The sequence below is a fragment of the Diceros bicornis genome (assembly GCF_020826845.1).
Source record: "Diceros bicornis minor isolate mBicDic1 chromosome 17 unlocalized genomic scaffold, mDicBic1.mat.cur SUPER_17_unloc_1, whole genome shotgun sequence".
Classification (NCBI taxonomy): Eukaryota; Metazoa; Chordata; class Mammalia; order Perissodactyla; family Rhinocerotidae; genus Diceros; species Diceros bicornis.
Genome location: NW_026690871.1, coordinates 819,851 through 844,357, shown reverse-complemented (window position 1 = coordinate 844,357; position 24,507 = coordinate 819,851). Strand labels below are relative to the sequence as shown.

At 40.3% G+C, this 24,507-nt stretch overlaps 1 long non-coding RNA gene across 1 annotated transcript; it reads left to right on the top strand.

Annotated features, from left to right (window-relative positions):
• Positions 1–21,204: 21,204 nt before the first annotated feature.
• LOC131401807 (uncharacterized) lies at positions 21,205–24,288 on the top strand. Its single transcript, XR_009217987.1, has 3 exons — positions 21,205–21,291; positions 23,777–23,812; positions 24,183–24,288. It is a non-coding gene; the product is annotated as an uncharacterized LOC131401807 (long non-coding RNA).
• Positions 24,289–24,507: the final 219 nt, after the last annotated feature.

Here is a 24,507-nt window from a genome sequence, read left to right as displayed (position 1 = left end):
CAATCAGGGCCAAAGCAATGCTTCCAAGGCAGAGAAGTGGCCTTCAAGCTGAGTGGGAGTGGGGGAGGGGAGGAAGACAACAGCTGAAACCAAGTCAAGAAGGGCGGTAATGGAACAGCTGCAGCTGGGTGGCGCCAGCCAGTCAGGCCTGGAGGGAGGGCGGGGCCTTCACTGAGGACCCCCGAGGCCAGCCCTAGGCCCTGGCGGTCGCGCATGCGCACTAGGCTTGTGCAGGGGTATGGGGGGTTGAACCCAAGCCCGCAGGGCTCCCGGAGTGACCAGAGAAACAATGGCCCATGGGAGAGGTAGGCGAGGTGGGCAGGTGGTGTCACCTTACTCTCCTCAGGTCCCTGAGGGAGGGAGAGAGAGAGAGAGATCGCTGACCTCTAAGTCTCTGCCTCCACCGCTGGCTGGTGCCAACTCACAAGCCATCCCACTTCCAGCCATCAGCCCCACGCCCGCCCTGGGGCCAGCCCCACCACAGAGATGTCGGTTCCTGGTCACCTCCATGCCTTCCCTTCCAGACCTGACCCCAGTGCAGGGGAAACGGGTTGGACAAACCTTTATCTGTGTCTCTGCATAACAATCATCTTCATCTCCCCTCCCATGCCACAGGCCCACCCACGACATCCACCTTTGTCATTAGCTCAGGAGAGGATGCAAGATGAGAATCTCTGCTATTGTGTGGATTGACTCAGTTTCCCGGGTATCTCCCATGGACACATGTTCTTCAGCTGTGTCTGATTTTCTCCAGCCAACCTGTCTTGTTCATGATTTGGCCAGCCCTAAGAACCTGCAGGGAAAGGGCGGAGGGGGATTCTCTCTCACCCTTTCCTCCCCCTCTCTTTCCCCCTCCCTTGCTCAGATATTTTCTCACAGAGCAGACCTTTTTCTTATCTTCTTCCTTTCTCTCTCCTCACTCTCTAGGGCTCCTTGCTAATCCTTCATTTATTTATTTATTTATTTTTAATTTTTGTTTATTGCAGTAACATTGGTTTACAATATTGTATAAATTTTAAGTGTATATCATTATGCTTCTATTTCTGCATAGATTACATCGTGTTCACCACTCAAATAACAATTACAAACCATCACCACTCCTTTCTAATCATTGGTTTGATTTCCTGCTTGATCAAACAGTTATTCATGAGAGTCTTTACTGGCTTATAAATTGTCTGATTTGTTTAAGATATGTTGGCAGTTAATGAACATTTTTGCGTGCAAGTTGGTTAAGGAACTGGATTTCAAATCTGTCCGTTCCTCTGATGAGCTAGTGAGTCAGAATTTCTGTGCTTGGCCATCAATCTCTCTTCTGGAGGCTTCAGGAATTGATTGCTATGTCGAAATTGCTTGCTGGACAAGGATAAGACCTGATTTTATAATAATATGCTTTCTTTGCTTTGGAGTAGGAAGTTTGATATTTATATGCGGGCACGTGTGTGTGTATGCTCCAAACATATTTAATGATAAATCAAGATTAACAATATATATGATTCCTATATTGACTTTTTTTGGACAAATACTGAGAAGTTAATTGAATACTCTTACTTTGGTTGTAGTTAGGTTCACTTTACTTCATATTTTTAAAATCTTTTTTTAAATATATGATACTATAATTGAACATATACATTTTGCCTGCTAACCACCTTTTAGTCCCTAAATATTTTGCCTTCAGATATGTGTACCATTATACACATTCATGTATAAAAGTTTCATATTAGTTGTGGCTTTACTTTTGTGAGCACGTGTATGGAATATCACTGACAATCTCCTTTCTTTCAGCATCTATGTTCAGTGTTAGTTTCCTATGTCTTCGTGGAATGTAGAGTAAAATACAATATTGAAAAATTGATTTAATTAACTTCAGTATAGTATAACTGCTATATGTAGCATTATCTCTGTGGTTCTATTTTAAAATTTTGTACTTTGTTTTTTTTCTTTTTTCCTTGTTTTGCTCCATTTAAAGTAATTTTCCTTAGTAAACTTTTCTCCACGAAGTTGGATATATACATCTTTTTCAAATTCTATTTTAGATTTTTTTTTTCTGCTGAGGAAAATTGGCCCTGGGCTAACATCCATGACCATCCTCCTCTACTTTATATGGGACACCACCACAACACGGCTTGATGAGTGGTGCAGAGGTCCGCACCCGGGATCCGAAGCCACGAACCCTAGACCACCAAAGCAGAGCGTGCAAACTTAACCACTATGCCACCAGCCTGGCCCTTATTTTACAATATTTTTAATATGAGAAATAAGAAGAACCCAGAATCTGAAGTCTTGCCTCACTGCCTCCTCAATGTTAGATGAAAAATTAATTAGTATTTTACTTCTTTTCTTCTTCTCCAAATCCAGTGTCTCTTTTCTCCTAATCCAGTATAGATTAAGCTCTTGGTTGAAGATGGTTTTAAATTTTATGCACATTCTTTAAAGTAGTTTGTGTTCTGCATTTTTTAAAAATCACAATAACACAAAGTGCTGAGACAACTGTTTTAATTTTTCAGTGTTCACTTCTTTAGTACAGCGCTTTTTTTTGAAACCCATCAACCTCAAACTTGATTATGGATCTGAATTATCTAGAAGGCTTGTTAAAACACAGAAGGTTTGCTGTACCCCACCCCAAACATTCTGATTCAGTAGGTCTTGGGTGGAGACTAGCATCTCCACATTGTGATTTAAAGCTCCTCTGCCTAACATTCCTTATTTTTTTCATTTCAGAGGCAGTAAAATCCGTATCTGAGTGTGCAGGCTGTCCCTACCCAATCCTTTGATTTTTCACAGGTGTTATGCCACAATAATCTTCTTGTACTCCTAAATCCACCTCAGCATTTGGAGGCCCCAACTGACACAAAAACGTTCTTCATTTTGCTTCTGAAAGGAGTGCTTTATTTTGAGAAATGTGACACAATCTGCAATAAGTTTAATGTGGATGCTGTTCTCTGCTCTTTAGACATTGCAATTTACTGATACAACACCTGCAATTTACTTATACAACACCTGCACCATTCTTCCTTGTTCTCAGTATTTAATGCTCTAACATTGGAAACACATGGGGCTTCTGGACATTCTGGACACTCTCCCTTCTTCAAGTTTAATTGATCATATCACACCTGAACTAAGTTGAACTAAAGTTGGCCATATCATGGCTTGTCACATGGTGATCAGGTATATGTGTACTATGTGTGCACCTCACAGAAACAGAATGTTCCTGGAGTGTGCATCTCAATGATTCTTCCCCTAAAATTTGATTAAATATGTTCTAAATAGAGGTTCTTAGTTTCAGTTAAATGTACCTAATCCATACATACATTACTGTAAAGTTTTCTATATCTTAAACTTATTTTGTTGAATAGCATGTAAATTATTTCTATACCCCCAAACTCACACGTTTGAGTTTAAAATTTATTTTCTTTTCAAGTTAAAGAAATAATTTTTATTAAAAGAAAGAAATGCAAAGAAGTATCCAAAAGAATGAAATACTAGGAGTATGGAGGACTAGATACCTCAAAGGGGTTTCCCTCCACATAACACTATCTTCCATAAAATATAATGTTATTGCATTCTTGAGTTCACATGATGTAAGCCAAGTCTCAAAGGACAGAAGAAGGAAATTGTAAGCACTAGACAAATTTGGATTCACCCAGTGGTCAAAGGCCAGTATGATCCTCTAATGAAAGGATTTGTCTTTGAGTCACCAGTGACTTGAGGGAATGAATCTGGGACTCACAGATTAGTTGTGAGTCACACAAAAAAGGCATTTAGCGTGGTGTCAACTCACATGACTGTGAGCAGAAACCAGTAACATTCTTCTCTGGAGGAAAGAATCTGAACTAAAGCCTTACATTCTGTACACATTAAAATCAGACAAATATGAGCTCATAATCAAAGTTCTCCAAACAAATAAGGAATACATGCCATTGTCGATAAGAGTCATAAGACATAAGAAAATTAAAAATAAAACAATAGATTTAAACACTAAAACCTTCACTATTAGACTTACCAACTTCAAGATATAAAATAACTGTGTATAAAAAATGGAACAACAAAAATGGAACAACAAAATCAAACAGGAGACTCTAGAAATGATATGACATATTTGGCAGAGGTCCTTATAGAACATTAAGAGATTAAAAATACATAACTGTTGAGTTTTAAAACTTCATAGATGGGTTCTACAACAGAAGAGAGAATAGAAAACCAAATTTGAATTCTGAAGGAAATAGAATGCAGCATAGAAAGACAAGGAACTAAAAAACATGAAAGATAATTTAGATATGGAGATGATGAGAGAGAGTAAAGAAAAAGGAGAAATAAAGTACTGTACAACAAAAACAAGTGAGTCATGAGGGTAAAACTGAAAGTTAAATGGTCTATAAATTTCTCAGGAGATGAGAAACTATATCCACTTCAGGCAATGTGGGCTGGTGGTACAATAGAAGTAGAGAATATAACTCTCACCCAAATAGAGGATATACAATAGAATATGGAAAACAAGTATAAATCAATAAATTTTAAAGGGAAATAACATAATAAAACTTGTGGAAAAAATAGAAGGCAAACATATAGATAGTGGGAGCAAAAGAAGTATATAAATAATCACAACAAATGTAAATGGAATAAATTCTCGAGTTAAATACAGATTGTTAAATTTGATGCGACAATGATAAATTTAGCTGTATCTTGTTTACAAGACTTGTGAAAACTAAAAAACATGGAAAACTAGAAATTCAAAACAGAATAGAAGATATAAAGATATGCTAGGAAAATATCAATCAAAAATCAACCCAGGGTAGCTATAATAATATGAGATAAAACAGATGAGGAAAAAAGCATCATTAGGAATTAAGTGGTTAATCCCCAATGGTATATAAGTTCAACTTATCATGAAGATATAGTCGTTATACTACACACGATGTCATGTGAAGATAATATAGCCTCAACTAGGAAAGGAAGGAGGAGAAGGAAGAGAAGAAGGAGAAGATAGGAAGAAAAAGTCGGAGGAGGAGGAGGAAGTACAGGAGAAGGAGGCAGAGGAAGAGGAGAGTTAGACATAATATATCATCATAGTGAAGAATTTCAACTTTCCTCTGAGACAAAGAATAACATATATCTAATAATGGAGTGTTTGAAAAACAAATTAGCAAGTTGGATTTAATGGATACACATCGAACCCTATACCCAACAAGTGAAGAACACCTATTCTTCACAGGGACACGGGGAGCATTAACAAGCAGTGAGCATGAACTAGGGTACTAATCAATCCTCAAATAATAGAACACTTGAAATAAGTACAAGTGAATGCTCTATTTTATTCTTGATGCTATTACAAATCCCAGGCAATAGAAATGCAGAGAATTTTCTTTGGCTTAGGTGTTATTTGTGTTTAGAAATTTTGTAGAAAAGATGAAGACAATATGGGCTATCAGGAATAGGTACCGTTAAAGATGTTAATGATTAATTTTAATTTTATATTTTTAAAATAAGAAATGGATGAGAAGCTTTTTAAACTTTACAATGCTCTCTCTCTTAGATTCCTAAGTGTTGCTAGTCCTTTCAGTCCTTCTTGATTCTTTCAATTGTTCCTGCCTGTTGATGATTCCTCCTTCATTGGATCTCTGAAGTTCACCTTAGTTTCCTGGTTTTGATGGTGGCAGACGCACAGGTTTGAGGGGACAGAGGTTAGGCAATTTGATTGACAGCCTTCTGTTGCACCATTCTCATCATGCACGTCATGCGTCTATGCTTGTCATGTATCTTTCAGTTGCAATTATTCTTCCTCTCCAGGGCTTTCTCCAATATCATGCTGATATTGTTGCTCTTCTAGAAAGGATTTAATGGTGTGCTCATATAAACAAGCATTTTGGATCCTGAACCAAAGAGCCATTTACAAGTCTACTCTGAATGTGATCTGTTTTTCCATTCATTGTACTTTCTTCTGTGTATTTAACCCGTTTCTTTCATGAATGTGGAATTCAGTAAGGATGTTCCACAGCTGGAGTCATGTTATTTTCTTTAGTTATAAATTCTAAGGCTTCAGGAGTGCCATCTGTTGCCACAGACATTCGAGTCAATAGCAAATTCATTTTAATAAAGTCATTGTATTGTGTTTGAAGGAAATCATTTTGAGTATTTTCCCTAAGGATCCTTATCCTTCTATGCAGGTTTCAGTACAAGAACTACCAGTATGTTCTGTCCTTGGTTTTTGCCATTGAGGAAATCAACAGGAACCCTATATCTTGCCCAACATGTCTCTGGGATTTGATCTCTATAATGCCCTGCCCAGTGAAAGGAAGACATTGGAGAGTTCCCTGATTTGGCTCTCAGAGTTGGGCAAGGACATCCCTAATTACGACTGCAGGAGAGAGAGTAAGTCTCTAGCGGTCCTTACAGGAACCACCTGGGCAATTTCTGCCCAGATTGGAACACTGCTGGAACTGTACAAATTTCCACAGGTAAGACTGGGTGGGATGGGGAGAGATGAAACCACGTCTCCTTTGGTGCCATTCTCAGGGGCTTAAAAAGGAAGAGAGGAGGAGACTGGGTTTGTGCATCTCTCAAAGGATATGATCTCAAAGGGTCCGTGTACAGGACCTTGATGAAGTATGACATTTCCTTTATTTGGAGTAGAGAGAAGGTTGAGGGAGAAGGAGACAAAGCAGTTTCCTGGAAGTCTGACTGATCTTATTTTATAGAAAGCTTTCAGGGAGTGGAAAATGATTAGAAAATGAAATGAGCAATTGTCCCCTTCTACCACTCCAGGTGTTGCTGAACAGCCTTCAGGACTGAGAGTGTGATTTTTGCCAATCTCCTTCCTCATATTGCTTCCAATTGTCTTTTCCTTTTAGCTTACCTATGGTCCTTTTGATCTTACCATGAATGATGATGAGCAGTTTCCATCTCTCTATTAGATGGCCCCCAGGGACACATCTCTAGCCATTGGCATGGACTCTTTGCTGCTTCATTTCAGTTGGATCTGGGTGGGGCTGGTCATCAGGGAAGACAAGAAAGGTGTTGAGTTTCTTTCAGACTTGAGAGGAGAGATGGACCGGAATGGAATCTGTGCAACCTTTGTGGAAATGATTCCTGTGACTGAAAGGTCATATTACTCAAGGACATGGCCATAGGATTTGCAAGTAGAGGAAACAGAAGGGAATGTGGTTATCATTTATGGTGATGCCAACTCTCTCATAAGCTTGAGCTTTTATACTTGGGAGTATTTAGTGATATGGAAAGTCTGGGTCACGACATCAGAGTGGGATTTTATCCACAGTGAGAGAGATTTCATCCTTGACTCATTGCATGAGACTCTCATTTTTTCACACCATCGTAGTGAGGTCCCTGGCTTTGAAAATTTTATCCAGACAGTTAACACTTCCAAATATCCAGAAGACATTTACCTCACTATGTTGTGGTTTCCCTTTATTCCTTGCACAATTTCTGAGTCTTACTGTAAAACACTGGAGAATTGTCCACCTAATGCCTCCTTAGGATGGCTGCCTTGGCAGATTTTTGACACAAGCATGACTGAATGGAGTTACAGTATGTAAAATGCTGTGTATGCTGTGGCCTGGAACCTTCACAAGATGCTTCTTCAACATGCAGAAATGCAGCCAATGCGAAGTGTGGAAGGTCTGGTGTTTTGTCCCTGGCAGGTAAAGTCTCTTTGACTTAACAGAATGTACACTCGTAAAAGTGACTTTCTTATGTTTCCACAGGTGCTCAAACCAAGCAGTTAGGATTCTTTCTCCAAGAAAAGCACAAGAGTTTCTATACTTGTTTCACTCTCTAGGAGGTATATCTAGTCCTGGGTAGTAAGTCATTTACAAGAAGGTTCTAGTGGCAACGAGGAAGTGAGCTATGAGTCAATATCAATGCTTTGTGTTACAAAGGATCCCAACATCTTGCCTGCCTAATGTTTCAATAGGGAATATCCTGTCTTCTCCCATGAAGCTCCTCAATGACAAGAAGAAGAGAACTTGTCCTTTATGTGCCTATCTGGTGCTGAACATCATAGTGAATACTTTACATAAATGATCTCATTTATCTCTGAAACAACTTTAGGTATTGCTAACATCATTTTGCAGATTGATGGTCTGGGAAAATTCAGAGAGTGTATGAGCGTGGCTAGATTGGACTTTGTACTCGAGATTTGTCTGAATCCTATCACCACTGATCATCTTGATATTCTTGTCTTTAGGCATTTTCTCTTGAAACTAACTGATATTTTAGAAACATTATGATATTGTAGTTCTCCATATGATTTCATTTGCTTTACTTCATTGGATACTTGTAATAAAGGTACATTATGAAGCAAGGATTACAGACAATGAAAGGCTGTCCTCAATTCAGGGTTTTTCTCTTTAACACCTGGGCCCACTTCACCACAGGATGATGTGTCTCTTTTAGCTGCACCCCTTTCTGAGGAACATAGAATTTAACAATCCTGCTGGTGACTCAGTGAATTTGGCTGATGAAGGAAAATCAGATTCAGAGTAAACCATTCTCAACTTTTGGAATTTTCCAGAAGGTCTAGGACTTAAGGTGAAAGTAGGAGAATATTCCCAACATGCTCCACGTGGTCAAGAATTGTCTTTGTCTGAGGAGGTGATTGAGTGGGACACGGGAATTACTGAGGTGGCTTGAACCCAATCACAATTACTTACACCACACATGAATAACCAAAATCTTGTTGGAGTTTTGTGTCCCCTCAGAGCTTCATAAAGGGCCACATATGGGAATTTAACAATTCACTTCCAACTGAAGTAATTTTTTCATTTACCAACAATCCAAGATGGAAGCAAGACCTTCATAAGCAAAAGATTGCAAGTTGTTGAAGGTTCAGAAAGTGGTTAGTAATTTTAAGGAATAATTTTTTTAAAAAAATTAAGTTATGTACATGTTTTCTAGAGATAATGTTATTGCACACTTAGTACACTACAGTATAGTGTAAACATAACTTCTTTATGCACTAGGAAATCAAAAAATTGGTGTGACTCACTTTATTGCAATATTTGATTTATTGCGGTGCTCTGGAAACAAACCCTCAGTATTTCTGAGGTGTACCAGTGTTTTATATCATACAATAAGCATGGCGTCCAACCAATGAATTGGATTTAGATATTTCAAGATTAAGTTTGTTAAGGCCCAATACTCTAAAACACTCTAGTTACTTGAAAATTAGGTAAAAGTCACAGCTGTTACCAAGTGTTATCTGATTTTCTCCAGACTCCACACTCTGCACGCAGTGAGAGTTGCAGTCCGGGACTCAGGAAGAGCCCTCAAGAGAGCAATGCTGCCTGTTGTTTTGCTTGCATTCCCAGCCCAGAGAATGTGACTTCCAATGAGATAGGTGAGTATATGCCTTGCAGCGACATTCTCCACTTCTATTTTTTTTTTTGAAGGGAAACATTTGTCCTGAGCTAACTAACATCTGTTGCCAATCTTGCTTTTTTATTATTGTCCTCAAAACTGTAGTACATAGCTGTATATCCTAGTTATAAATCATTCTAGTCCTTCTATGTGAGCCACCACCACAGCATGGCAATTCACAGAGAGATGGTGTGGTTCCATGACCAGGAAACCAACATACGCCACCGAAGTGGTGAGCACTGAACTTTCACCACTAGGCTATCAGGGCTGGCTCTCCACCTCTCTTTTGTATGCACGGTTCTCCCAAAGAAACGGAAAAGCTCTGATGAGGACTGTAGTGTCAAAATGTTGCCTTCCTCCATTTAGTAATGTAACTTTTATAGCCAATAATATTTCCTCCCAAAATGATACTCTCTCTCTCTACCTTGAACTAGCTTGCTTGTCTCATTTTAGCATCATTACAGGCATTATGATCTCAAGGAAACCCTTTACGACCACTCCACAGTAACTAACTTAAATCTCTCTCATGGAATCTAACACATGGTATTCTAAGTCCTTAATTTTCATCTTCTTTAAAGCTACATTTAGATCACATTGAACAAATATTTATTTTTCCAGTGTCTGGTGCTGTTCTTGGCACAGAGCAGGAGCTCAGAAAGGTTGTGTTTGATTTAAGAAGTAAGTATTTACATGGTGTACAATGAGCTTATGGTACAGCTTGTTTTCTGATCTCCTCCAGTTCACAGGTGAGTAGGGGAGACAACATGCAGTGATGTGAATTCAAGGTGGTGACATAGGGCTGCAATATAGGTACGCAGAGACCCATGGGATGAAATAAGTGATAGTATATATGTTTGTGGGGAGGGAAGTGTCATGGACTTCTTCATAGAGGCAGTAGCATTAGTATTATATCAGACTAATGAAGGCGAATTAAATTCTTGGTGGAATTCTTAGAAATGGCAGAAACTGACAAATTAGCCCTGCATTTAATATTCTAGGGAGCTGAGAAAAGGTTCAACATGTGTAGAACACAGACAATGTGGGTTTGGGAGTTGGGTCATGAAGTAGAAGAGGGACGGAAAACCAACCCTGAAGATTTTTCATACAATAATTAACATCTTGGAATTACTCAGATTTATGATATTAAATGGTGCAATACTGGAATCCCCTCAATGGTGGCATTATCTAATTTTATTTTTGTGATTGATGTGAAGCTTAATTTCACAACATCTTTTGTATAATTTCAATTTTTTTGAAATGTACTGAGATTGATGATATAGTCTGGCATATCGTCAATTTGGATAAAGCTTCCACGTGCACATTTGGCGTGTGGTAAGTTTGGGTATATGTTCCATATGCACATCTAAAGAACACTACATCCACTAACTTCAATTCCTACATGCTTGGAGATTAATAAATACACTTGTAAACAACCGATGATTAATGAGTATACTATGATGGAAATTAGAATGTATTTCCAATTAAAAATACTATTCATCAAATCTTATGGGGTGGAGTTAAATCTATCCTTAAAGAGAAATGTATAATCCTAGATTATATATATTTATATATTATTGTGTATATTTAAATAAAGAAAGGTTGAATTTCTAAGTTCTAAGCATTCATCACAAACTATAAAAAGAGCAGAAAAGTAAACACAAGGAAAAGAGAAAGCACAAAATGATAAATATCAGAGGAAGTGTTAACAAAATAAAAGACAAACATCAAAAGGATAAATAAAACTAAATTAGATTCTAATAAATGACAAATATGCTCAATAAAATCCTAGTACTAGTGTTCAAAAAAAGAGAAAAATTGCAACAAAATAATACCAAGGCTGAAAAGGGAGTAATCTGTTCAGATCATATGGAAAAATTTTAACATGAAGAAAACATAAATAACATCATGTTGATACAATGAAAATTTAGAGGAAATTCACAAATTTCTAGGCAAATAAAAGTTACCAAACTGCCTCAAGAAAAAATGAAAAATCTGAATATTGCCATACCTATTACAGAAATTGAGACCATCCTTTAAAACATTTCTACAAACTTTTATTGTAAGCTATTTATTTGGTACAAAGCTGATGAATCTGCCCAAATATTCAAGAAAAAAATAATATACATCTACTCAAACTCTTCCAGAGAATAGGAAAAACTGAAAACTTTTTGACTCACTTTGAGAGACGAGATTAACATTGCTACCAAAATCTAACAAAATCATTGCAAGAAAGGAAATTACAGGCCACTCTCTTTCTTGGATTAAATTCATTTATACTAAAAAAAAATCAAATCAAATCAAGGTTCCAAATCTAGCCATATTTTATAAGAAGGACATATCATGACCAAATTCGGTTCACGCAATGTAATTCAGTACACTAATCTCTGAAAAAAGAGAAATAATAATCTCAATAACTGTAAGAAAAACTAGTAAAATTAAACACCTATTCATATTTTAAAACAAACAACAACTACAGAAACAACACTTACCAAATCAGGAACAGAAGGAAACTCTCTTACTCCCATACACAGTATTCACAGAATGGAACTTCATGGTGCACTGTTGAAAGCAAGGATAAGAGAAAAATGTTCAACATCATTGCCTCTATAAGCCGTTAGACTGGAGGTCTTGTCTGATACAATATTGGCAGGAAAAGAAATAAAAGGAATAATTTACTTCAAAGGAAGAAGTAAAATTGATGTTATCTTCACATGATATTATAGTATAAATGTAAAAACCATATAAATTAAGGTATTAACTGAGTTTATTGGTGGCTGAGTACAAGGTTAATATAGAAAGTTTTGCTTCCATCTACCCGTCATAAGCATTCATAATTTAAATTTTAAAAAATGACATTTACAACATCTTAAAGTATGAAGTACCTAGAAATAACTTTAATGAGACTTTCCAAAGATTTTTGTCCATAAATTTATAGAACAGCATTTAGAAAAATGGAGGAAGGCTGAAAGAAGTGGAGGGATAAATCAAATTCGTGACTGAACAGACTCAAAATTCTACAGATATCAAAACTGTCCAAATTAATCTACAGCTTCCACAAAATTGCAGCTAAAATGCTGACCCGTTCTGTGGAAATTACAATTGATACAATTCTTATGGAAATGATAAAGGAAAAACTTAGCTAAGAAAATCTTGAAGACAAAGAATAGAGTGGGAGGACTTACTGTACCTGACATCAAGTATTACAGCATCACAGTAGAGGAGGTTCATCAAGAGGATAAACAAGTAAATCAACGGAACCAAATGGTAAGTTCAGATACAAGCTGCTCATATAGGGACTCGCGTATAGACGTCTGATTTACAAGGAAACACTGAGGAGGAATGGGAAAATGAAAGACTTTTCAATAAACCATGTTGGGTAAATTGGCTGTCTTCATGGAGAAGACAATGACTCGCCAACCCTAACTCACACCATCCACAGAAAACGTTATCAGGCAGATTGTAGTTCTAAAAGTGAAAAGTGAGGGAATTTAAAGGGACATAAAGAGGAAGGAGCAATGCCCCTGTAGAAGGAAAAAGCATGTATTGATACCTGCAGGGATGAGTGGGCACGGAACAGTTTCAGAACCACATGAAGATTTGGGAATCTTAAAAATCAGAGCAGAGGTAGTAGAGGTAGGCAAGACCAAGGTTATACAGTCTTTTTGGTCTTCCTAAGAGTTTGTCGGATTTTTTAATGGAGGATAAACATGATCCCACTTACATGTAAAAGTGTCACTTGTGATGCAGGACAAGGGCAGGGAACCAGAGTAAAAAGATCTTGTGGTAACATAGGAGAGAAGTGACTAAAATCTTAACAGAAGTGGTGGAAGTGAAATCAAGATGAAATGTTTTGGAGATCATTTTAGATGGTAGAAATGGTCTCATTTTGAAACTCCCGAGGAATGAGGTCTATGACTTGGTCATCTCTGTTTCCCTAGAATGTAGCATATTATCTGGCTCATGGAGGTTTTCCAATAACTGCTTGCTCATTGAATGAGTAAACCTAGGCCATAGCTTACAGGGGTATAGCTCAGAGAGAAAGGGAGGACATTTGGTTTTCTGCTGAGAAAAAAGTGCTTTCATGAATATGCAAGATAAATACTGAGAAGGATAATAGCTTTGCTTACTTAATCATAAATAAGATGGGCAGTATTAACTGGGAATGGTTCTCTGTAGAGCATTCTGTTATTTGATGCCTGGAGCAACAAAGGAAGATAATTGGCTAAACTTACCCAATGCCTTCTTTGGGGGCATGCAAATGAGAGAGAATGACTGAACCTGGACTCAGGACACTTTGCATCTCTCCCCAGACATGGATCAGTGTGTGAAGTGTCCAGATCATCAGTATGTCAACAGAGGGTGAGATTGCTGCCTCAAAAAAGCTGTGACCTTTCTGGCTTATGAGGACCCCTTGGGCATGGCCCTGGCCTGCACAGCTCTGTGCTTTTCTGTCCTCACAGCTGTGGTCCTGGGGGTCTTTGTGAAGCACCAAGACACTCCCATAGTCAAGGCCAATAATCGGACTCTCAGCTACATCCTGCTCATCTCCCTCACCCTCTGATTCCTCTGCTCCTTACTCTTCATTGGTCGTCCCAAGACAGCCACCTGCATTCTTCAACAAATCACATTTGGAGTTGTATTTACTGTGGCTGTTTCCAGTGTCTTGGTCAAAACTATGACTGTGGCTGTGGCCTTCAAGGTCACTGCACCAGGGAGAAGGATGAGGCAGTGGTTGGTGTCAGAGGAACCTAACTTCATCATTCCCATCTGCTCCTTTATCCAGCTGAGTCTCTGTGGAATCTGGCTGGGAACCTCTCCTCCCTTCATTGACACAGATGCACACTCTGAACACCGCCACATCCTCATCGTGTGCAACAAGGGCTCGGTCACTGGTTTCTACTGTGTCCTGGGATACCTGGGTTCCTTGGCCCTGGGCAGCTTCACTGTGGCTTTCCTGGCCCGGAACCTGCCTGACACCTTTAATGAAGCCAAGTTCCTGACGTTCAGCATGCTGGTGTTCTGCAGTGTCTGGGTCACCTTCCTCCCCGTCTACCACAGCACCAAGGGTAAGGTCATGGTGGCTGTAGATGTCTGCTCCATCTTGGCCTCCAGTGTGGGGCTATTAGGCTGCATCTTTGCTCCCAAGTGCTACGTTGTTTTCCTAAGGCCAGAGAGAAACACATCAAATGTATTAACGAATAAAACACATTCAGCGAGAAAATAATCGAAATGTAAGTTATTTTCATAGGTCACAAGAACTTGCCTACACTTGAAAAATAAACTACCACATTTTTGCAGATCCACTTTAAGTACCAACTAAACTTACCTTATATCTCCACTTAATTTTTTGCTTTACGTTTCTTTTGGCTTTGTACAATTTTCCTCGGGCATTCAAATGAACAAATACAAAAACATTCATACTAATTCTCCTCTAAAATTATGTGTGAAAGATTGCGAAAATGGCCACACATTAGTCTTCTCCCACTGTCTCTTTGGTCGTAGCATCCCACGTGGACTCTGGGTAGACTTGGCCTTGTAACTTGCTTTGGCCAATGGGACATTAGCAAATGACATAAGCAAAGGCATGAAAAACACTTGCTCATTGTTGGTACTTGTCCTTCTCTGTCTGCCCTTGGGAAGCCTGAGGCCATCAATATGTGAATGAGTCTAGATAGACTGCACATCTCCATTACTCCAGGTGATTTCAAGTCAACAATCAGATATGTGAGTAAGGCCGTCCTAGACCAGCCAATCCCAGCTGAGCCACCAATAGGTCCAGATCAAAATAACTGCCCAGTTAGCCCACAGAATCTTGAGAAAAAATAAACTATTTTTATTTGAAGCCACCAAATTTTAGGTTGGTTTGTTATACAGCAGAAGCTAATTGATACATAATTCTACCATTTATATATGTCCTCTCATTATTTGTGTAATTATCACAGATTTCCATTTCTTTATCCAATATCATAGACTGGAATATTTTTCTCTAGATTAAGTCTCTGAAAGAAAATCAGAGACCATATCATGTTCCATCTTACTCTTTCTCCTTCCTCTTTTCAACCAAACATCTTTAAGCATATATATTAAGGATAGCTTCACTAATTTTAAGATTATGGATATTCTTCTATATTGTCATCCACCACTGTTATACGCAGGGGATTTTTACTTTTAATTTTAGCCCTTATAATCCATTTGGAATGATTTACTTGTGAATAATGTTAGTTGATGGTCCAATGTTTTATTTTACAAATAGATATCTTTTAGTCTATAAAACAAACACTACATCATTTTAAAAGTTGATTTGAAGCATATGGAATCTGAATAATGTTTGGAAAATTGATATCTTTGAAACACTGTTTTCAATCACAAGTATAGTATATCTCTCCATTTAATCAGAGCTTTTACACACTTTGTATCTCTTTATAATCTTCTTCATATAACTAATGTGTAGTTCCAATTATTTTAACTACTCTTCTTAAATCATTCATTGCTCTTATGAATGGAATAATTATTTACATGTTTAAACTAATTCTTGCTCATGTAACAGTATTTTTGATGGTTCATATAGGAATCTAGCTTCCTTATACATTACTGCACTTATTTACCAGTTCTAAACTTTATAAGTTATGTCCCACTAAAATAATAGATTTTCTCTTCTTCTCTAATATTATTTACCTCTTATTCTGTTGATTCTCATTTTTTCATGACTGTGCTCTCCAGTGCCACACTGAATCACAAGTGTTTGCCAGGAGCATTTTCCTCTTCTTAAGTGTAGTGTAAACATCAGATAAATTCCTTGTCAGGGCAGAGCAGACATCTAAGGGAGAAAAAGTAAAAACATGAAGGGGAATCATTTCTGCCTGGAAATCAACAGACTTGCTTCTCTTGGCTGTTTGGAGCTGGAGATCTTATGACAATGTGGCCAGCTGAGAATCAGAGGATCTTTCTCTAGTCCCAGGAATTAGTCTTGGTCAAATCTCTCAACCTCTTTAGACCTCAGTTTCTTCACCAGTAACATGAAGAGTTGGACGAGTCTTTTTGAGTTCTGAAATCCAGTGACAACAAGATACCCTTCACCCAGATGCACTTGACAAAGACCAGAGAGAATTTTCACTTGTCTTCTTCTGCATCAACATTATTATCCATATCACCCCTTAAAGACATATCAAATGTCTACTTTCGCATGACACTGATAAAACAGGTTCCATACCAAATCGCTGTTCATTGGGATAACAAATCTATAGTTAATTGTTTAGAGGTAAGTATAGAGATGGGCCCTGCTGGAAACAGCAATCAATGGGCCAAAAAGTCTTGCTTTATTTTACAGCAAGGCTGTAGAAACACTCCCTAATACACCAGAATGCTTAAGTACTTAGAAAGTATGAAATAAATGGGAGCCTTGTATCCATGGTTACAAGCTAATAAGGATATGATTTTTAAAATTTTGTTAATGATGCCATTTGCCTGCTATGAGGCTGTTCTCTGGTGAGTAAACAGCAGATGTATTCAAGACCACTTTCACTCCTTTAATAAATATTTACTCAGCGCCTACCACTTGCTGCACGATAGCAGTGATCTACCCTAAGAGCATTTATATTCTAGTAGGGTGACACAGACCATAAACAAAAAGAGAATCTTGAGGTGATCAATAAATTTACATATACGTCAAACTTTTTTCATTCTGGACTATTATTCACCCTTTCCCTTCTTTGACTGTTTACCAGAAGTCTAATCATGGACTTGAAAACCCAGAAAGCGTGGGTCCCAACTTTCTTCTCGCAACACCCCTGTTTCAAAGACATAGTGTTTATCATCTGAGAGTATGTCTCTTTAAGAATAAGTTCTTATGAATCAGCATTATTTCATCACTTTCTTGAGAGGACCGATGATATTATGAAGGGAAAAAAATATCATATGGGATTTATACTTGAAATGATGTTTCCACTCTAATTGTGTTATTTAATGTGGTGTGATTTGGGGAAAGTCAGTTACTCCTTCAGAGACAGTGGTAATAATACCCTGAAAAGCATTCTATAGAGATTAAATGAAACAAAGTATGAGAAACTGCTTTGTAAATTGCAAAGCAATCTATTTCAGCTTATTTTTTCTAATAATATTTTCATTTATCCAATCCTTTTTGACTCTAACAAACCTGCCTAGACTTTTGTCATTTATTCAACAATAATAATGTGTCAAAATGGTTGAATATTAGAAATTTCATATGGTTCAACTTAATTAATAGGCCATCACAATATTTAATTTGGTTATAATTACAGTTAAATTTTTCATGATGCCTTATCATGTGCCAGGCACTTTCTAGGCATCTGACATGTATTCACTCATTTAATCCTCACAACAATGCCATGGAGACAATACTATTAACCTCTATTGTATGGATGAGGAATATTAGAGGTTATATAATTGACCAAAGTCACACAGCTGGTACACAGGCAGTCCACCTCCAAAATCTCTTTTCGGGATCCATTAGAGGTTGTGGCACTTACATTGTAAAAGGATCACCTTGGTTCCTGGTTGGCGAATGGATCAGAGGGTACTAAGGAAGAAAGCACATGGCTACTGAAATGATCCAAGCAAGCAATTCTGAATACAGGATTTCCTTCCTTTTTAAGGCTGAATAATATTCCATTGTATAGATGCCCCAGATTTTCTTCATCCTTTCACCCACGGGTGCACAATTAGGTAGTTTCCATCTCTTGGTTATTGTGAATAATATTGCAGTGCATTTTGTCAAATGATTTCCTGGCACTTAGTGAGTTTGAAAAAATTCTTCTTATATACATTAGTTACTGTAATGAACTACCTTTCTAAATGTCTAAAGTTTAAATATTTTTCATTCTACAGAAATACCTTGCCTAATCATGATTTGTGTTGTTATCAGTTCATGAATGATCTAAGATTTTTGTACAAAAATTTATTATAATGGCTTTTTTGCATGTATTCAGGAACCTTGCATAATATGGGTATTGCCTGATTCTTGATTTTTAGTAGAGTTTTCTAGTAAGCCTTTGGGATAGGAACCATCTTTGTAGATGTGAGGCAGACAGCAGAAAAATAATAAAGTGATTGCTATATTTAATTATATCAAAAGAAAACTTTCGTTTTGCTAAATTGTTTTTACACAGTCTTTGCTTATTTGTAAGAGTGACACATATCATTTTATTAATGAAAAGAAAATTCAATAAACAATTTTAACATAAAACAATATCTATTGAGAACTTATATGAAAATTTTAGCAATATGCTGTCGCCAATTTCCTCATCTGCAAAATGGAGATAGATAATACCATCTTCCTTATGGGTTGCTGTGAGAATACTCAAGAGTAATGTATGTAAAATGCTTATCAACATGTGGATTGGAAAGTGATGCCCCATTCATTTTTCCACAGGGATGATGACAGCTTTTTTAATGCTTGAAGTCTGTAGTTTTCAAAATACGTTCTACTCTTGTAAAGTGAATCCTTTTTACAAATTCTTTGTAGAGTTTGATGATCCCTTTGGAATACAAATTCAGGCTCCCGTGTGTGTGCGTCTGTGTGTATGTATACGCACATCTCTCAAATAATACTCCAAGCCTTATAATGAAAAGCTACCTTCCCCACTCTTGACTCTGGTTCCAAAAACAATTTCTTTAATTTTCTGGTTGAAAATCTATATTTCTAAATTAGCTACCCATACAGCTTTTTCATTTTTCAGCTTTTGACTATTTATAGTTTATTTCTTCTCTGAAAAAATCAGCACGAAGTGTTCTTACATATGTTAAAAACATAATTCCCCTTGCCCAATATAACTATTTAATGAATTAGGATAAATCAAAATTCAATGTCTACTGTTTTATGACATAAGTGTTTACTATTTTATAGCATATGAATCTTATCCAGAGATGTGCGACGTCAGATAGTACGAATACATTTTCTTTCTCACTTTTTCCTTTGACCTTTTAAATGGTAAAATTCTCTTGTTTCTTTGTTGTCTTCCTATGGATTCATCACTGGTTCATCTCCTTCCACCAGAAATTTAAATCTCTTCTCATTAACTTCTGATGCATGAGACAATTCATGGGCTTCAGGTTTTGCTTGGGGACATCCCTTTTGGGCTTGAACATATACACAGTCCCACATATACACAGTATGTCTGGAAGGATAGAGGAGGAAAGGATGTTTATCTCTGTGCAAAAGTCCCGGGAGACAGTGGTAGAGTGAGAATATTTTATTGACTTTGCACCACTCTTTGAAGGTTTCCTATACGTGCATCTACAATGTAGGCCTCCCTCCCCCCAGATTTTTAAAATTAAAATAGCATTATATCCTTATCTACTGGCTTGGAACAGCAAGTTGTAGAGAAATGTGAATATATGATCCAATTTTTTAACGAAATTAAGAACAGGAAATACACAAAAAATTTAGAATTCTGAATATGGGCACATCATTCTATGAGGCTGTGTAAAGGTGGGGAAAGGAATGAAGAACAGCTGTTCAACATCCAGCTACCTGTACAGTCTAGGGGTCCACGGAAAGCCTCGCCTCCAGCCACGCCCCTGGAGCTGATTTCCTCCCCCTGTGAAGTCTGCCTGAATTATTCCAGCCACACCCCCGCCTCTTCCCGCCCCTGGAACTGGTCTCTGCCCACAACGTTTGGGCCTGCCTCCGCCCACAGCCTGGTCCCGGCTCATTGCCCTGCCTGCACCCTTGTTCCCGCCCATAAAACTGCCTCCCCGGCCTGCTGTCACTCACAGCCTTGTCCCGCCCACAGCCCGCCCCTAGAACTGGTTCCCGCACACAGCCCCGCCCCTAGATTTTGTCCCTGTCCCTGGTGGTGACCCAGCCCGCTTTCCAGCTTCTCACTCACTCTAGAAACTAGACACCTCCTGTGAGGCTGGGGTGCACGGCCTCGCCCCGCCCGCCACCTCAACCCGCAGCCCCCAAACGTTCGTCCTCCCCGAACGCCCACCCGAGACCGGAACCGGAAGCGCGGGCGGCGGCATGGATGGAGCGGGCGTTCTGTGCGGTGTGTTCCGTCTTCTCGGCGCGGACCGCATTCCCGTGGATGTTCGCCCTCAGGGGCGGGGCGCGGTAAGCGGCGGGCGGTCCCGGCTCCAGTCGCGGTCCAGGGAGGGGCCTGGGCGGCGGGCAGCCCTGTCAGGGCCTGGCGTCCCTCCGTCCCCCCGGAGCCCCGTTTCCCCAGGGCTGTTCGCTAGGGCCCCCGAGGCTGCTCTTCCTCCTGGCTCCGGGCGCCACCGTCCCCTCCTCAGAGTCCCCGTCACCGTCCTCCGTGTGATTTTGTCCCCAGGGGGCTTTAGCCGCTTCTGGAGGCAATGTTTGGGTTGTTACTAATGGGGGCGCTCCTGGCATCTAGAGGGAGAGGCAGGAATGCTGCTCAGCGTCCTCCAGGGCCCAGGACGGCTTAACAGAGAATTATCCGGACCCAAATGTCAGTTGTGCCGAGGTTGGGAAACCTGCTCCAGGGCCTGAAAATCTCCCGAGCCCTGAATGAAGTGTGGAAATTGTTGACAAGTCAGCGAGTCCCTTACAGGGTCCCTAAATGACAAGCTTGTTTAAAGGGTCCAGAGTCACCAAAAAGTCTCTGTCCAGCCAAGTGAGTTGAGTGACTCAAGTGCACACAGCACGAAGCTGCTTTCTCCCATCTCGGGGAGCAGCAGACGGCTGGATAGGAATCGGGAAAATCCAGCCACAGCCAACACTTACAGTTAAATCAGTAAATACAAAAAAAGAAAAGTGAATGGGGTTGGCCTTTCCATCCAACACCCTATAAAAGGCCTCAAAAGCTTGTTTGCACTTTTTTTCCCCCCTCAGACACGAAAAGCATCCGTGGACCTCAAGTTTGAGGTGAAACCAGGCTCAGGGGCCACCTGTCCTCGCTGATCCATGGATTTCTGTGTGACCAGGTGAGTACCCTGTGGACCTGGTACCAACAGGTTCCGGCAGCCTCCGCTGTGCAGAAGACCTGCTAGTGAGCTTTCCTGGGCTCGGGTTGTCACCACCTGGAGTCACTGAGAGTGAAGGTATCTTGAGAAAAATTATTGATGTTTGATGGATGGAAAGATGGTAAACTGTGTGTGGTTCTGTGTGGTAAATATTTCAGTAAGTACAGTTATATGCAAATAAAAACATATGAAACAAACCTAAATAACTGCAAATGTGTATTATAGTAGAAAATATAGATTTACTTGCATTGCATAATACTCAAAAGTCAGGATTTATATATAATATAACTACAGAAATGTTTTGCGTGTGTATGTAGTATTAGAAGACATCCCATGAAATATTAGCAGTGATACTCAGCAACATTCCTTAGACCCATTCAATTTGATTTCTAAAGTCCTATAAATCCTCCACATAAATTTGAAATAAAGGAGCATTCAGGGAAAAAAATGATTGGAACTTCTTTGTATTAATAACAAATTTAAAATTGAATTTGCCAGTAACCAGATTCATTTTGAGCATTTTTTTCTTTATGACATTCCAAATCATTTGGAGGAGTACTAAGCAACACTGTAGATTGAAGGGAAGGGCGCTAGTCTCCAAAAAGACTGTCCTCTCCACCTTGCCTTGTAAAGGGAATTAACTTTGTTTCTTGAAACTTTTCTGAAATAACGGTCTGGTGATTCATGTTGCAGAGAATCTTGTTAAGTAATTTTGTATTTAGTTGTTGACCTCTTCTAATTGTGTGTGTATGTGTGTGTGCCTTTTTCATTCTAGCTTTCCTGTGATGTTCTTGAGGGGAATGTGTGCTTGTGATGCAATAGATAGTCTCTGAGTGTATAATTAATGGTGACCAACCATCCTCGTTTATTCAGGACAGTGGGGTTTTCCAAGACACAGGACGTTTAGTGTTCAAACCAGGACAGTCCTAGACAAACCGGGATGGTTCCTCATCTCATGAGCCAGGCCCTGGGCCACATGCATGGGGACCTGGAGAACCAGAGAGACCTTGTCCCACCTCCATGGAATTTATATTGTATTTGGGAATTTGGATTTTGAAAAGTTAATGATGAGAGTGATGTGGGAGTTTGGCACAAGGGGAATCAACCTGAGGGGGCAGAGAAGCCCTCTTGAGAAGGGCTGATATTTAGCTTGAGAGCTGGAGTTGGGACTGGATTTAGCTGGTCGGAGGGTTAGACTGGAGTGAGGGTGTGGGAGTGTGTTCAAGAAAACGTTTCAGGCAGAGGGACCCGCATGAGGACACCCCTGAAGCAGAGAGCCTGGTGTGTCCATGAACTGAGAAGAAGGATGGCTGAGCCGAGTCAACACAGGGGTAGGGGTGTGAGCCACACCGGCGAGGGGGGACAGGCAGGACCAGATCAAGGGTGACTGGGACTCTGTTCTAAGACCAGTGGGAACCCTCTGGAGAGATGCGAGTAGAAGGATGATGTGATTATCGTTTGGTCTAAGCATGTGGGTTAAAATGGACTTCATGGTTAAGAATGAAGACTTAATAGGCAAGATGGGAGGTGCTGGCAATAAGATTAAGAATAAGATGATTGTTCCCTAGGCCTGGGTGATGGCTGTGGAGTAGGAAAGAAGTAGAAAGAAAAGACCTTGGAGTGTAGAACCGAGAGAACATAACGGTACTTTCTTGCCTGCATGTGTCAGATGGCACAGGGCACTGACTGTTCTCACTGTTGTCCGTGCAGACCTGCAGGCGCCCCCTCACCCAGGTCTGTGTGTTCACCCCTCTTTGCCACTCACAGGCCCCTCCTCCACATCCTAAAAGAAGTCAGGCCTTACTTGTGCGGGGGTTGTCTCACACGGGAGACACCTAGGAGAGCCCCTCCAGGCATCAGAGCAGCCCCTTCAGCATCTCCATTACCCTCCTCCCTTCCCCTCTCTCGCTTTCCACACCCAGAACGACCCTGCTCAGTATTCCACATCCCCATGATCTTCCTCCCCCAGGCTTGAGAAGGGTGGGGCAGCCACTGGGGTGGACATCATGTGCACCGTCCACTCTGACCCCAGCATGTCCCGGGCTGGACAGAGAGTGACTCTACTGGGAGCTGAGCCATGAGACTCAGCGCGTCACCCACCTGGGCTCCTTCACCCTGGACTGGGACAGCCTCTACGTCAGTGGTGAGGGGCTGTGCTACAGCCACACTGTCTCTCCCAGTCAGAGTTCTGTGTTCCCTCCGTTGCTCTAAAGTGAGCTATGATCCATCTCTCTATCCTCCTGGTCTGGGTTCAGTCTTCTCATCACTGTGTGATCACTGGGTCCAGCCACCTTCCATCTCATTGCCTTCCCCTTGAACACCCCTCCACTCGTCCCCGCTGCTTTCCCCTCTGCTTTTCCCACAAAGGTCCCTACATCCTTCCTCTCCCTTAATTCTTTATGTTCACTCCAACTCTTGCTCAGCTCCTCTCGCCTTCTCTCCACAGGTTACACCTATGGAGCCGTGGCCCCGACTACCAACAGTGAGTATTCCTGGCCCTGATCTCCTGGGTCCCATCTGCATTTGGAGTTTGGGAGCACTTGTTCTCCTTCACCTGCTGTCCTTGGTGAGGGAAGGACCTGGAAGGGCCCTAATTCATCCCTTCTCTCCCTCCCGGGTTCTGGTGGAGAGTCCCAGCCCAGTGTGAGAAAGCCTTAGACACAGACATGTTCTCCACCGCATTCTGACCCCACGTGGTTTTCACTTTAATTCTGCTAAAGCGCCGCCCTTGGTCCTCCTTTTCCAGGTATCCCATCCATCTGCCCATTTTTCTGCCTGTCTATCTGTCTCTCCTCCAAGTTCAGTCACTCTTGTTCACCTATCTCTCTCTCTCGGGCTCCTCTCATCCACAGGCTTGCTCATCCCTCTACTCACACAGTCACCCATCCCCTCACTCTCATTTATGCTTCACCTGTGAATGGTGGTCCTGAGACAGCCAGTGCTGGAGCCCGTGTGAGCCTCGGGGCTCCTCCCACTCTGTCCCTCCCTGCTGACAGCCCTCTCCACAGCTCCCGAGCCAGCCACCACGTCCCTGCATACTTGATCATCACCTGTGCCACCAGAAGCCACCACAGGTATCTGGGGGCCCCTTTTCCTTCCCAAGAGAAGCTCTCTGGCCCCACTCCCCATGAGCCAGTTGTGATCCAGGAGCTGGGAATCCAGGGTGTGAAATTCTGG